This window comes from Cryptomeria japonica, chromosome 9, assembly GCF_030272615.1.
Source record: "Cryptomeria japonica chromosome 9, Sugi_1.0, whole genome shotgun sequence".
Lineage (NCBI taxonomy): Eukaryota > Viridiplantae > Streptophyta > Pinopsida > Cupressales > Cupressaceae > Cryptomeria > Cryptomeria japonica.
The window spans coordinates 669,888,134-669,905,180 of NC_081413.1; positions in this window are offsets into that span (position 1 = coordinate 669,888,134).

Below are 17,047 nucleotides of genomic sequence, written 5' to 3' on the forward strand. Positions count from 1 at the left end.
CAAGATTCAGGCGCTTTTTCCGCCCAACCTTGAAGCTTACGCTTCCCCGAAATTCTTGGTCAATCAAGAATACCTGACCCTGCACGAATTGCTTAGCAAAAGAATTCGAAAGGCAAGATGGAATCTGGTGCGTGCCTAGATGGTACAAGCATTTTCATTTTTTTGATTCTTTTAAGAAACAAGCATTCATTATCAATCTAGGATATGGTAGAGAGGATAAAATAAAAGAATTCCATCTATTTCAATTGTTAATTCAATTTGATTATTCGGTTGAGTATAATGCCATGCACAGCAAAAATAAATAGTTGGAAAAAGCAACTATTCTCTCTATAATCCACATTCGACACCCGTCCTGGAAGGTAACTTTCCACAAACACAAGCCTATCTAGCTTTGTTCACATAAATCTAGAATAAAAAATATACAGAAGACAATCTTTCGCCTTTTCAATTCTAGCTTCCTATATCTCATAAGATATTAATATAATGTTTAAGGAAGACAATCTTTCATTGTATAGAAATAGAGAGAACCAATCTTTTGTTAAAACCAATCCTATCTGACAAGAAGCAATCTTTCATAGATAAATAAATATACATTTGAAAGAAAACAATCTTCTGCTTCTATCTTCCAAGCAATTTAAAGACAATATTAAAATATCAAGAAGGTGTAACACATGTATGTAACTCACATATAAATTGAATAAAATGAGTACACATTATTTTATTCAATTATCAAAATATTTTAATAGCATAATCATTAACATGCATTCCATTTCTTATGGTTTAAAATTCTAAGTTCATCTCGTCTAAACTCTCTCTATCTTTCCTCGTGTTGTGGTTCATTTACCTCTTTACTCAAAACATCATATTTAGTTTAATACTGATATGTGACTTTTCATGATTTAAAACTTAACACACTAATTTCATTAATTTACTGTAACGACAATCTAATATGATGCAAGTTCATAAAATGTCTATCTATACGGCCTTTCAAATGAGACACCTAATAACCATCTTCACTTTTCATGCAAGGATCAAATTCGAAAGTGTAAGTCTTTTCTTGTGATATCAAAATAAACTTCACTATTTAATAAGTCATAATCCTAATATTTCATCTTCTTGTAGTTCAATTTCAGAGTTTCTCTCTCTATCCTCTTACTCTGTTCCTAGAGGATTGGGTGATCTAATTTCTAAGAATTTCACTAAGTTTAATCAACAAAATTTCATAAATATAACATTATTGCATCTACATTTGCATGATTGTAATTTAAACAATTAACAATGATTCATTTTGTGACTCTAAATCTTCCATTAGAATATTTCATAATTCTAAAACTAGATCATTCTTCATCTCTTAATCTCTTCAACAAAACATACTAGATTTGAGCCTACCTCAAGAAACGTAATGCAGGTCTATTATGATCTTTGATAACTTCAAATTGTTGGCAATACGTCCGGATTCCAATGCTTTCCTTCTCGATGCTCTTCTATCTCACGAGCTCTCTATTTCCTAATCCTTATCCATTCTATATTCTAAAAATTTCTCTAATAATAACAAAGCAACTAACACTCATTCAAGAGCCTAACGCCTAAGTTCAACACTAATTCGGAGATGATCATCGTCAATCTTTTACGACTCGGTCGTAAACACATCAAAATCTCCTCTATTCTAATCTCTTGTCGCTCTTCTACAATCTTGCTCTACTCTATCTTACTTCCTCTAACTTGCTTCCCCTAACTTGCTTCCTCAATGGTCTATATATAGTGTTGTCATCTACTCTCTTTCCTACTTTCGGGCTATCTCTCCTAGTGGTGGATTGATTCTAAATGACACCACTCATGATCTAATTGCATCACAACAGTCCTAATCGTATTTGAACACCTATGTGTTCACCATGCAAGTTATTTATTATCTATTTTGTGATACCAAACCACTAAAGTTGTTAAGTCCATAATTATAAATTATCCATGTGGCCTTTAACTCCAATACTAAATCGACTTTACTAAAAATGATTTCCTTAAAGCATGCAAAGTTAACTAAAACTAATTTCTTTCTACACTTGTCGATCAAGGTGTGAACATTGGTGGTTTACGTGGGCTGGTGAACCACATTACTTATAATTATGAACTTAACAACTTATTGGTTTGGTGTCACAAAATAGATAATAAATAACTTGCATGGTGAACACATAGGTGTTCAAATACGATTAGGACTGTTAATCATTAGTGGTGTCATTTAGAATCAATCCACCACTAGGAGAGATAGCCCGAAAGTAGGAAAGAGGGTAGATGACAACACTATATATATATGCCATTGAGTTGGAAGAGAGAGGAGGGAATGGAAAGTTAGAGGAAGCAAATTAGGGGAAGCAAGTTAGAGGAAGCAAGATAGAGGAGAGCAAGAACGTAGAAGAGTAACAAGAGATTGGAGAGAATGGAATAGAGGAGATTTTGATGTGTTTACAACCGAGTTGTAAAAGATCGATGATGATTTTTTCTGAATTAGTATCGAACTTAGGGGTTAGGCTCTTGAATGAGTGTTAGTTGCTTTGTTATTATCAGAGAAATTTTTAGAATATAGAATGGATAAGGACTAGGAAATAGAGAGCTCATGAGATAAAAGAGCGCTGAGAAGGAAAGCCTTGGGATCCAGACGTATTGGTAACAATTTGAAGTTATCAAAGATCATAATAGACCTGGATCGCGTTTCTTGAGGTAGGCTCAAATCTAGTATGTTTTGTTGAAGAGATTAAGAGATAGAGAATGATCTAGTTTTAGAATTATGAAATATTCTAATGGAAGATTTAGAGTCGCAAAATGAACCATTTTTAATTGTTTAAATTACGATCATGCAAATGTAGATGCAATAATGATATATTTATGGAATTTTGTTGTTAAAACTTAGTGAAATTCTTAGAAATTAGATCACCCAATTCTCTAGAAATAGAGTAAGAGGATAGAGAGAGAAACTCTGAAATTGAACTGCAAAGAAGATGAAATATTAGGATTATGACTTATTTAATAGTGAAGTTTATTTTGATATCACAAGAAAAGAATCACTTTCGAATTTGATCCTTGCATGATAAGTGAAGATGGTTATTAGGTGTCTCATTTGAAAGGCTATATAGATAGGCGCTTTATGAATTTTCATCATGTTAGATTGTTGTTATGAAAAATTAGTAAAATCAGCGAGTTGAGTTCTTAATTCATGGAAAGTCACATATTAGTATTAAACCAAATATGATGTTTTGAGTAAAGAGGTAAATAAACCACGACACGAGGAAAGATAGAGAGAGTTTAGACGAGATAAACTTAGAACTCTAAACAGTAAGAAATGGAATGCATGTTAATGATTATGCTATTTAAATGTTTTGATAATTGAATAAAAGAATGTATACTCGTTTTATTCAATTTATATGTAAGATACATACATGTGTTACACCTTCTTAAATATTTAATTCTTGTCTTTAAACTGCTTGAAAGATAGAAGGGAAAGATTGTACTCTTTCAGATGTATATTTGTTTATCCATGAAAGATTGCTTCCTGTCAGATAGGATTGGTAGTAATAAAGGAGTGATTCTTTCAAATTCCATTTAATGAAATATTGTCTTCTTATTTTGTAGTAATTCGAATGATGTTGATGAAAATATATTTGCTTTTCAAATCATGAAAGATTGTATTCACTTATGAGAAAGTAAGGAAATAGTGTTTAATTTACGAAAGTGATAGGAAAGATGTTATATCAGTTAGTTAAAAGATTTTTGCTTGTGGGAACCAAGCTATGGATAGGCTTGTGTATAGAAAGTAACCTTCCGGGACGAGTGCCGAATATGGATTCTTAGAGAGAATAGTTGCTTTTTCCAACTATTTATTTTTGCTGTGCATCGCATTATACTCGGCCGAGTAATCAAATTGAATTAACCATTGAAATAGATGGAATTCTTTTATTTTATCCTCTCTACCATATCCTAGATTGACAATGAATGCTTGTTTCTTATAAGAATTAGAAAAATGAAAATGCTTGTATCATCTAGGCACGCACCAGATTCCATCTTGCCTTTCGAATTCTTTTGCTAAGCAATTCGTGTAGGGTCGGGTATTCTTGATTGACCAAGAATTCCGGGGAAGTGTAAGCTTCAAGGTTGGGCGGAAAATTCACCTGAATCTTGTTCTTGTCTTCATGCTAAAGATTGCATCGGCGATAGCTTGGGTTGCAGATCAATGGACGCATCTCACCCTTTACTTTGTATTATTTTGTTATTCAACTTACGACAACTTGAAATGAGTAAGTATTGTATGATTGAAATACTACTTATATTGATTTATTGAATGAAGAATCGTTATCTTTCATAGAAATTTTGTGTTTATTATGATCTAAATGGAATGATCAATTCAAGCTATGAATGAAAAAATGGAATGAAATAGACTTATCAACCGATTTATGAGTTTATTTAAGAATAAAGAGTATTTTGGCTATTATTGAAGTTAGCACGATTTACGTCTTTACAAAATTACTATATATATCTTAAATATATCTATCTAAAAATCATCAATAGACATTAACTTCGAATTATTTTATCTCAATAAGAATTATTTTATTTTATTTTAATTGTTTACTTCATTTTGATTTTATTTTTGTTGTCAATTTAGGATTTAGGATTAAAATACTATTATTCAAGAGATTTCTTTTATTTAAAATTATTTCATATTATTGTGTCAATCACAATACAAACATGGCAGACTATGTAGAAAGGTTTTATGCATGAGGTTCTCCATCTCTCTACACTCTATTTAATCATTATACTTTACAACAATTGTATAGTCAATAGCAATTTTACACTCCATTGCTGCCAAAAGTGGTAATTAATGATGTTTGTGTCTTTCATAAATATTGAACGAACTAGTTGTAAACTGGAAAATTGGATCCTAGTGAGTCCCCCACCTAGGAGAGAGAAAGGAAGCCACTAGGATGATTTTCACTTGAGAGGAACTTTACATTCAAAAGAGGGGCTTCAATCCGCTAGATCCAAATCCAAAGGAAACAAGGATGTGAATTCTAAATGGATTGCAAGCGGTTGAAGTGTGATTTACTCTCTTTTGGAAATGAGAAAGTTGACTTGTTGATTATGTGGAGAAGAGAGGGAAAATGAGTGAAATGAGGAGCTACCGGTTCGAGATTACGTTGTAACTTCGGATATGAGCTAATTAGACTAACGCAGATCTGCCCTGCAAATTTGGAGAAAAGTTGTTGGGACCGTGGCAAGAGTGTACATGGTCCGCCACAAAATCTGCGAAACGAAAAGTGTTCTTCTGTCTCTACAAATGAAGCCCAAACCTGCAATTACAGTTGTGCACGTGCAACCTATAAACAGAAAAGAGAATAAAGGGGGGTTGTGGATGGGGGTTTGACTTAGTCAAACCCCGGTTGAGGAATCAACCTAGTAAGAAAGTAATTGCAAATGCTTGAATGTAAACAATGGAGATGTATACCTTGTAGATCTGCAACTTGTTGATGATGATTGCTTTCTTTCTTGAATGTAACCACAAATGTTGTATGAAATGGCATGTAACGTGATAAAACCCTAACACACACATGCTTGCAAATGAATGTTGTAATATTGTTCCAATGAATAAATGAAGAAGACTTGAATGCTTGATGATGACATTGAAATCTTGTATCCTCTCCTTATGCTCTTTATCTGTCTTTCCCTTATCCATCCATCCATGAATGAGGGTATTGAATTCCCTTCTATACATGCCTCAAGGATTAACTTTCAACCACCGAAGGCCGACAAAGAGGAATAAAAAACCCCGAAGACAAATAATGCATAGGAGACAAGGCAGACCTAACATAGGGCCACCCTAAGAGGTGAGGACAAGGGTGCCACGCTCCTGTCCTAGGGGGACAAGGGTGCCATGCCACTGTCCTGCCCTATTTTGGGGCCTGGACAAGGTCTAGAACAGATACAGGACATAAAAGAGGAAGGGAGAAAGTTTTGAAAATGCAGAGATAGGTCCTGGTTAGGGAAGGAAATGTCGTCGCCAAGGTGAGGACCCCAAATATGGTTAAATTTGCAGGGGTCGCAATTTTATGACACTACACTCGTGTTTACTAAACAAGCTCAAATTAAATAACAATGTAAAGGTCTAGAATCATTTTGATGAACATAGCACTTATGCACATGCAAGTTCTTAATAATAGAAAAATTAAAAGAGGAATTCAAGCATTCAATAATTCCAAATAGTCATAAAACACATAAAATAGCCAAAACGTAATAAACTACAACACATTTTTTCAATTAATTCTATAAAAAAGAAAGAAGACATAAATTGTTTTCCGTAGTTCTATTATGAAAAAACTCCCCTACTATTGCTCACACACTCACCTCCACCAAAATGGAGCATTATTTTGCCTTAAATAAAAAAGGACCAAAGTCAATGAATTTTCTGCACAATATTGCCCACTTACAACAACAAGAAAATGGCAAAAAAGCAAAGAGCAAAATAGAAAACAAAAAGAAAAGGAAGAATAAATTATCTCCAAGAAGTCGCAAGCTGCATTTCCCCATGAATTATGATAAAATTTTGTCTCGTTAGAGTCTAGTCTATAAATTTTCAAAAGATCTACTTTAATGACCCTAATGTTGTTGGAATCAAGTAAACCAACCCGTTTTATGAGATACATTTTTTAATTCCAAGATCTTATAGCAACCACCTTAGTGTCAACTATTTTATCAATCTATTCCCACTTCTTTTGGGGTAAATGACTAATCAAATCTCCCAGCATATTGTCATCAAAAACTTGTTTAGTACTAGAATGGTAGAGGTGAAGATCTGCCACATTGAGAAACAAGACTAATCTCAAGACCTTCATGCAAGTATTATAAATAGGCATTTTCATTAATCTTTTGAAGTATTTTGCATGGCCCCATTTCTTCGATTTTAACTTGTTGTACATGTTAGTTGGGGAAATATTTCTCTATGCCAATACACCATAACTTGATGACCTTCCTTATGCACTTTCTCTCCCCATTGCAAATCAACATTCCTAAATTATATCAGCTCATTGGTTAGTTGCAGTTGATGCCTCGCTTGTTGTTGCTCTTCTTGGATATGCCTCACAAAATCTACTACAACTTGGTTCACCCATCTCCCATTCAAACAATCTATAACATCAACAACTCTCTTAGAATTGCTTATCAAAACAACTTATAAGGGAAACTTTCTAGTAGATCTATTAATGTTGAAATTAAAAGAAAATTCAACTTCTGCCAAAATTAGATGCCACTACCTAGGATTTTCTCCAACTAATTATTGAAGAAAATTACTCAAACTTCTATTTACCACCTCTATTTTGTTGGGAAAATGGTGTTGTACACCTTGCGTAATAATGTTTCGTTGTTGTATTATTTTATTATTGTGTGAGGTGGACATGGAATTATATTGTAATATCATATGGTATTGTTGCACCTAGGAGCACCTAGATGGACGTGCAATATGTAGAAATTCCCTTGGAATATTCTTGTAACCACTTGATGAGTTGTATTGACACATTGGTATTATTATATTGTATTTATTTAATATTGGGGAATGTAATTGTAATGAAATACCCAATATTAAATGTGGGTCAAAGGTAGGTAGAAAAAATATTATATTTTATTGTCACATGGTTCGGGCCACATAGTTTTGATGTAATACTACTTGGTGGTTTTGTTGGAGCTTGTGGTTATTAAAGCAACCACAAGGGTAGTTGTTTGGGTTCGTCAGTTAGCCAGGTTAGTATTTGTGGATGTTGGAAGCATGGCATGGGATGTGTGGTTACATGCTTGTTCACATGGATTGCTTATTGATGGTTTGTGATGGCTAGGTTTCAAAAGCTTTCTACAGTTGTATTATAATGGACACATTGTTGATAATACATGGTGGATGATGCTTTTGGAGACTGAGTTTTTCCCTCATGAGGGTTTTTCCAAGGTATATCTTGTGTCACATTTTCATGGGTATGTTGTCTATTCCTTGCATGTGGATTCTATGTGTTGATTTGATTAAAATGTAAATGGGTTATGTGAAAATTGTCATAAAGTTGGTTGCAAGTTTCCTTTCAAGTAGCATTAGAGCTATATGGTTTTATGGTGTTATAACCCTAGATGTTGAATCCATGAATGCATGTTACAGTGAAAGACAAAGCAAGATATGAGGGTTTGTTGTGGGTTGTGGGTTGCAGATTTGTGGGCATTTGTTGCAGATCTGGTGTTATAAAAAATTGTTTCAAAATAGGTTTCTATTGATTTGCATTTTTGGGGTTTTGGGGGTGGAGTTTCAGATTAGACCCTATGGGACAAAACAAACCCCATGGTTGTGATCAGGGAGGTGGGGAGACGAATTTTGATATATAACTCGACCCGTTTTGATGATAGTGATCTGAGTTTGAATTTTTTTTAGCTCGACGATCGTACGGACTGGGCGTCGTCAGAAATAAAAAATAAAATATTTTTTTTTGCAGCGAAATATTCCCTATTAGCTTTTTGTGAAATATTATTGAAAAACAATTTTTAAAAAATTGAAAAAGCTGAAAAGTTAAAAATATATATATATATAATAAAATTTATTAGGAGGGGTGGGGGGAGGGGCGCGGCAAGGGGGTTCGCAGACCACACCCTTGCGGTCTCCTTTACCTACACGTTGTAGGGTACACTGACAACGTACCCTGTCGACAGTGGTAAACACTGTCGGCGGTAGCCCCCAACGCCGACGGGTGGCTCCTTGGTCGGTGGGCCTTAAACCCCCAGTTGAGTGAGGGACCCATTGGTGGGATCAAATAAAAATTAAAAAACAAACAATTAAATTTTAAAATTTCGCCATTTTTTAAAATGAAAAAAATTAAATTTGTTTTAAAAAGTTTTTAAATAAAATTTTTGTAATATGTCGCGAATAAATTATTTATATGCCATGGTGTAAAAGGTGGGTGGGCCTAGCTAGTGGGCCCCACCTTATATTATTAAAAAAAAATACGGCATATTGTGAAAATATGGAAAATGTATTTTGGCGACATATTGGGAAAATTTTGGAGTCCATGCTTGCATTCATAGCCTAATTAGCTATTTTCTTTCACGAAGCATATCTTAGGCGTATGATGTCGGATTTTCAACTTCTTATAGTCATTGAAAAGGTGATTCAGTGTACTTCATGGATATATGATTAGTTTTTCCAAATTTTGTTGTTTACGCAATGAAATGTCACCTGGAAGTGACAGGTACCTTTATGGCTTTGATAGGTCATAACTCGAGCATATGGAGTCAGATTTTGGACTTCAAATAGTCGATGAAAAGCTCTTCGAAAACACTACACATTGGTTCAAATCTAGAGCAGGTTTGACATGAATTATTTGTTGATATTTTCATCTGAGCTATTTATGGCTTCTTTTGACTTTGGTGACAGTATGAGTTTATGGCATGTTACATATTGGGGATTTTTTATTTGATATCATTGCACACTCGATATTTTATCTTCATTCCTCTCATGTTGATATGGTTATCAATTTTGGTTTGAGTATGTATGTTGCATTATTGGGTCTACATGTGAAGTTTTGTGAGTTGTCTTTACTTACAGGATTGTATCTATGACTTGGATATGGGTTGTCTATGCCCATAGATATTTCACTGTTTATGCATATTTAGATTGGTGGCTTAGTTTAGTCACATGGTTTGCTGATTTTGTTATCATCTTGAGGAGGAGAGATGTTGTTACTAGGTACAGTCATGATGGGGGACCTACATGGTTGACTATGTGATGTTGATAGGTTGGACACATTGAGTTAGATGCTTGTTTCGTGGATGTAATCATGATGCCATTATTGTTCCTCATGTTTAGGGGTTTTGGCATGACATGGTTGGATTTGCAGGTGCTTTGATTAATAATTATTTGATTTGGATTCCTAATTGATATGGCAATATATCTTCTTGGTTGAGGATCATGGTTACTTTGACTTTTGGGAGCTCATGATGCCGACTTTGAGTTCTTTGATTGTTAGATGATTGTGGTTGAATCTCATGTTAGAGGATGGTTTTATCATATTGTCATGGATAACTTGTATACACTTTCAGTGGGAGCTTTTGACAATGTGATGTGGCAGTGTAGGATTTGATCTTAATTGTTTGTTAATGGTAGTTTTATATCTCCTTGAGATGGAGTTCATGGTTTACTTGATATTGTTGACATTTCAGTTGTATGTCTGTAGACCTGGATGATCTTCATTTAGGAGATGGTTATCACAATGCTATGGAGAGCTTGGTATCACGGTTCAGTGGGAGCTTGTAGCAGTGATGTGTATTCACCATTGGATGGTCGATGATCTTCTTAGTGTGCAGATGTTTGGAGGATGCCTTAGATCCTGTTGCTGCAAAAGGGTCTTTCATATTTACGGGTACACTTGTAGTAGATGGTGATCTTCATGATATTTGAGGATGTTTACATCTTGAGGGCTCAAGGAGTCATTGGTTGAGGTGTGGTTTATGCTTTCATTTGACATGTTATTCTTGATTGATAGGATGGTTGATATTATGTCATGATGCACTCTTGATACTAGTTTTGAGTTCTAACATGATATGGTTATTTGATATGTTCATATGGAGCATGTTATCTCTTTGGAGGGCATGGTTAGATCATGTTATGTTCCTGATTCCGTGGTTGGAGCTTTGACATTGATCTTGGTAGTTCTCTTTGTCTCGGGTACATGATCATTTGCTCGATGCTTTATGATATTGTTGTGTTGCATTTGGATTTTGGCATCGATTGGTCAATTACAGGTACTCATGGATACATGAGACACAGGTGATGCCGATATTCTCTTGTGATTAAAGATATTTGTTGGAATGGTTGATGGTTTCAGCAGGAAGTCCTAGGAGCATTCACCTGGTATGGACTTGAGAGGAGATTGTTCTCAGATGAGTTATGATGACTTGGATGTCTTGGATGAGCATTCTCATTCCCCACTATTGGTCTACTCGACGGTTTACTACTTGAGAGGTATTGCCCATTGTTCCTTTCAGGTGCATTATGTTTATGCTTATCTTTCATAGATTTGGATCTTGAGCTATGAATAGATGGTTTTATGGAGGATTCAATTTGAGAGATGTATGGCATTGGTTATCTCCTTGTGCATTTGAGTTATTATTATGATGGTGGTAGTCATTGATATTAGTTTGGGAGATGGTTTACTGGGCATATTCCCTTGGGCTTGGGAATGGATATTTAGTTTGATCTTCTTGGTTATGAGAGGCTTAGATCCATGTTGATTACATATTATATATGTTGGTTTGGTTCAAGGGAGTGAACAAGTTTTTGGGTGTTGTTATATTATTCTCATTTGGGGGTTTTATGGAGGAGATTATACTTGACACAATTAGCATTTAGAGGTGTGTGTAGAAGGACATACTACATGATTTGATTTGCAGTGTTTCTCTCTTTGTTTCAGTTATCTTCCTAGATGTTCGTATTCACATTACATTGGTTGGAGGTTGTTTGGAGCTATGTGTTCACTGGTTTTGTGTTCATGTGTTGTCATGTAGGAGATGGCATAGAGGTTCCTTTATATCCTTCTTTTGTTGGTGTGGAGAACATGGGAGAATGTTGGAGACATGGTGTGAGAGTGGTACTTACAGGTTATTGGTTTACATGATGTTCATATTGATGTGGATGTTCTTGATACTACATGGTTACACTTCTATGATATTTTGTTAGTGGATTCATTTTTTATATTGACATTACCTATGCAGTGGGAGTTCCTTGGTGTACATACATGGCAGGTATTGCACTTGGGGCTTATGGTTGCATGTTATAGGTTGCATATGTTGATGAGATGTTATTCATTTGGTTTGTATGCCTTGGAGGCATGTATATTTGATGTGTTAGCACTTGTTGTGGGTGTTATTTCAGCTATGTAAATAGCTACATTTGCATTGGATGTCTTTGGATTAGTGGTTGTGTGTCAGATATCATTTGGTGCAGGACTTATCATTTATGGTGATAGATTGTGTGGCTTTCTCTTTGGATGGCCTTTTCTTGTCCAGAGGCAGTGGCATGATGAAGGGTGGGATTATTCATGTATGAGATGGTGGTCACTTTGTTCTTGTTGCAGGTACCTTGATGGAGCAAATGAAGAACTTGGATTCCATGATGGTATATGATGCAGCCATAACCAGTAAGAACCCTCAAAAGAGTCAACCGAGTTATGCATCAAGAGAGACACAATGAAAGTAGTGAGGAAACATAACAAATTCACATAAACAGATCAGATTATAGCCTTAGAACTTTTGGAAATCATCCAGCAATCTTCATATTATCATCAAAGAACATCCGGTAGTTAACGGGTTACGCACAGGATTCAAGCCACATACAATCCAACCGGGACTATAAGAATCAGCCAGATCACAACATATGAATCTCAATCCTTGTTCTTTGTTCTACTTCCTCTTCCCCTACAAGTGATTACATAACATCATATTTACACCCACCAGAACATATCCAGATCGACCTCAAAATATTACATTCACCAATGCAGGGAAATGAAACGTGTAATTAGGTCGGCCCCAAGATTTAAGAGATCCTTCCAGAAAATAACAACCAAGTGATGCGATTCAGCAAGAAGGTCGGCCGCATGCCAAAGAACATCAGACAAGACCCAAGATGGATCCATGTCGGTAAAGAAGGAAAACCAGCCGGTAAACACTAGAACTATCTCAGGAACCCAGAAGCAGCCAACTAGAAGAGATAACTGACCAGAGAAAAACCCAAATGAACAAGAAATCTGGATTCAACCACATGAAACCACCAGGAAACTGTAAACAAGATCTGCCACGAAGAACAAGCAACTACCGATACATACCGGTAAGAATACTGAAACTACACAAAGAACTAAACAAGAACAAAACTGAAAGGAAATGTTTTTGGTTGATGCAAGATTGCTCATTGACCGGGGATGCTCCTACATTAGACAACCCAGGTATAAAAATATGTTCCATGAGAGGCAACTCATGAACATCTAAAAGGATTTGGAATGAATATCCCATGCTCATTTCTGATCCAAACATCTTCTTTATCTACCAACCTCTACTTTAGCTCCTCCGGTGCCTTAACCAACTTCTCTAATCTCTGACCCTCTTTATTTCTCTTTCTTTGCTTCTGATCAGCACTTTGTCTCTATTTCTGCAACTCTGATTTGGTTCTGCCATAAAACTTCATCCGGTTTGTCACCATCAGCTCTCTGTCAACCGGTTCCATCAGACTCATCTGTCAGATCCTTCTGTAAGCTCATGTCACCCTCCGGTATAATCTCTGCAACTGGTTCTATCAGACCTTTCTTCAAAACCTCCAGTATAACCCCTGCAGTCTGTTCCATCAATCCTTCCGGTATAACTCCCATCACCGGTTTCTCAGTAGTGCAACTTCTCTCAGGATTCAGTCTCTTCACCTCCTTCTCTTTCTCCTTCAAAGAAATCAATGTGAACTTCTGCCCATCCTTTTCAATAGTAACTAGGTTTCTTCTACAGTCATAATAGCTCCTCTATCATACTGCCAAGGTTTTTCCAACAAGACATGACAAACATTCATTGACACAATATATCACATTAAACTTCATCTCTAAAAGGCCCATATTGAAACTCACCCAACACTGCGCCTTTATATCTATCTTCTGATAATCTTGTAACCAACTTACCTCATAAGAACAAGGATGCTCAAGTCTCTTCAATCCAAGCTTCTTGACCATCTCCTTAGATACTAAATTATCAGTACTTCCACTATCTGCAATGACCTTGCAACACTTACCACCTGATTTGCATGGCATCCAAAGAAGACTCTTCCTTTGAGTAGATCCGGTATCCTTTCTTCTGACCATAAGGGATTCTCCTTTCTCCGGTGCACAGTCAGATCTGGTACCATCTGATTCTTCACTTGCCACATAGCTTCTTGCCATTCCTTGCTTACATTCATAGGATCTATGTCTGGTTTATCCACACTTGAAACATTTGCCAAGAAGTTCTCTACTAGTACTAGTGCTACCCTTCCTTGGTGTCTTTTGTTCTGGTTCTGTACTTCACTTAGGTTTTGTCTCCTCTTCTTCAATCGGTTTCTTCATACTATCATTCATCTTGAATTTCTCCTTTCCCTTATTTGGTTGTCTTCTTCTCACCTTCTCCTCAGCCTTCAAAGCATATTGATAAGCTTCTTCAACTGTTGAAACCTTCAACATACTCATCTCATCTTGAATGTTAAAAGCAAGTCCATTGATGTACCTCGCCGCCTTTTCTCTATCCATCTCTCTATGTCCAGATCTAATTACCACCTTGTAAAATTTCTCAGTATATTCCTTCACAGTTATGTTTCTCTTTTTCAAGTTCTGCAATTTCTTGAACAACTCTAGTTCATGGTCTCCCGGTATGAACTTGGCCTTCAACCTTGCAACCATCAGTCTCCACCAGGTGATCTTCAATTCATCATTCTCCACTCTATCTTTTTGCAACTCTTTCCACCACAAGGCAGCATGCCTTTTCAACTTGCTCTATGCCAACCAGACTCTCTGCGGGTCCTTAACATCCTCAGACTCAAAGTAGTCCTCCAACTCTCCGATCTAGTCGATCAGATCCTCCGAGTTCAATGTTCCGGAAAAGTTAGAGACCTCAAATTTATGCACTTTACTTGTTTGTGCCCTTGCTCTTAGGAATATTTCCTCTCTCTCATCTTTCGGTCCTTCAACTTCCTCAAGCTCTTCACCGACTTCCTCATACTCATCCTCATAGTTAGGGTTTCTTCTCAAACCAGCCAAAGCATTCTAGATTTCATTCCTCACTTCATTCTTGAAGTCTTCCATCATCTATTCTACCCTCTGAGGGTTTGTTCTCCTCGGTGACATCTCTCCTTCCATTCCAGCGAACTGCCTCAACTCGGTGATCTGACTATCGGTTTCAATTGCCTCCCCTCGGCGATCTATTGAATACACACGTAGCCTGCCTCTAATCAACGATCTGTCCACCTCAAGGAATGCCTTAATGTTCACAAACAATCCTTCCACCAGCTGGTCCATAACTATCTCCGATACCAACTAATGCAGCCATAACCGGTGAGAACCCTCAAAAGAGTCAACCGTCTTATGCAGCAAGAGAGACACAACGAAAGCAGTCAGGAAACATAATAAATTCACATAAACATATCAAATTACAGCCTTAGAACTTCCGACAATCATCCGACAATCTTCATATTATCATCAAAGAACATCTGGTAGTTAACTGGTTACATGCAGGCTTCAAGTCAGATACAATCCAATTGGGCCTCTAAGAATCAACCGAATCACAACATACAAATCTCAATCCTTATTCTTATTTCTACTTCCTCTGCCCCTACAGATGATTACATAACATCATATTTATACCCACCGGAACATATCTGGGTCGACCTCAAAAGATTACATTCACCAATGTAGGAAAATGAAACGTGTAATTAGATCGGCCCTAAGATTTAAGAGATCCTTCTGAAAAATAACAACCAAGTAATGCGGTTCAGCAAGAAGGTTGGCCACACACCAAAAAACATCGGACAAGACCCAAGATGGATCCACACGCCAAGAATCGCGCCGGTAAAGAAGGAAAACCAACCGATAAACACCAGAACTATCCTGGGAACCTAGAAGCAGCCAACCGAAAATGATAACTGACTAGAGAAGAACCCAAATGAACAAGAAATTTGGATTCAACCACATGAAACTGCCAGGAAACTACAAACAAGGTCTGCCACAAAGAACAAGCAACTACCGGTAAGAATATTAAAACTACACAAAGAACTAAACAAGAACAAAACTGAAAGGAAATGTTTTTGGTTGATGCAAGATTGCTCATTGATAGGGGATGTTCTTGCATCAGTATATGTGTGTGGAGAGATCAATCTCTTGTTCGTGTGATGAATTACTTCTTGGCCCTTATGCAATGTATACAACAAGTGGGAGAATGTTGGGAAAATGGTGTTGTACACCTTGCATAATAATGTTTCATTGTTGTATTATTTTATTATTTTGTGAGGTGGACATGAAATTATATTGTAATATCATATTGTACTGTTGCACCTAGGAGCACCTAGATGGATATGCAACATGTAGAGATTCCTTTGAAATATTCTTGTAACCACTTGATGAGTTCTATTGACACATTGGTATTATTATATTGTATTTATTTAATATTGGGGAATGTAATTGTGATGAAGTACCCGATATTAAATGTGGGTCAAGGGTAGGGAGGAGAAATATTATATTTTATTGTCACATGGTTTTGATGTAATACCACTTGGTGGTTTTGTGGGAGCTTGAGTTTATAAAAGCAACCACAAGGGTAGTTGTTTGGGTTGGTCAGTTAGCTAGGTTAGCATTTGTAGATGTTGGAAGCATGGTATGAGATGTGTGGTTACATGCTTGTTCACATGGAGTGCTTGTTGATAGCTGAGTTTCAGAATCTTTCCATAGTTGTATTGTAATGGATGCATTGTTGATAATACATGGTGGATGATGCTTTTGAAGGCTGAGTTTTTCCCTCATGAGGGTTTTCCCACGGTATATTTTGTGTCACATTTTCATGGGTATGTTGTCTATTCCTCGTATGCAGATTCTATAGGTTGATTTGATTAAAATCTAAATGGGTTATGTGGAAATTGTCATAGAGTTGACTGCAAGTTTCTTTTCATATTTGGCCATCCATTTGAGGGCGGCAAGGTAAAGTATATTGTACATTATTGTCATGCTTTCTTGACAAAGTCCTCCAAAAGTGACTAATAACTATGTATCTTAGTCACTAGTTGTAGGCTTGGGCAACCCATGCAAGTGGACAGTCCCTTAAAGAATTAGTCAACAACCTTATTTTCATCTATAGTTTTTTACATGGAATGAAGTAGGCTATTTTGGAGAATCAATCCACAAAAAAAGATAGAATCATTTAATTGTCGAGTACAAGGAAAAACCAACACAAAATCTATGAAGATGTCAATCCATAGTCCCTCGAGATCAGTAAGGGT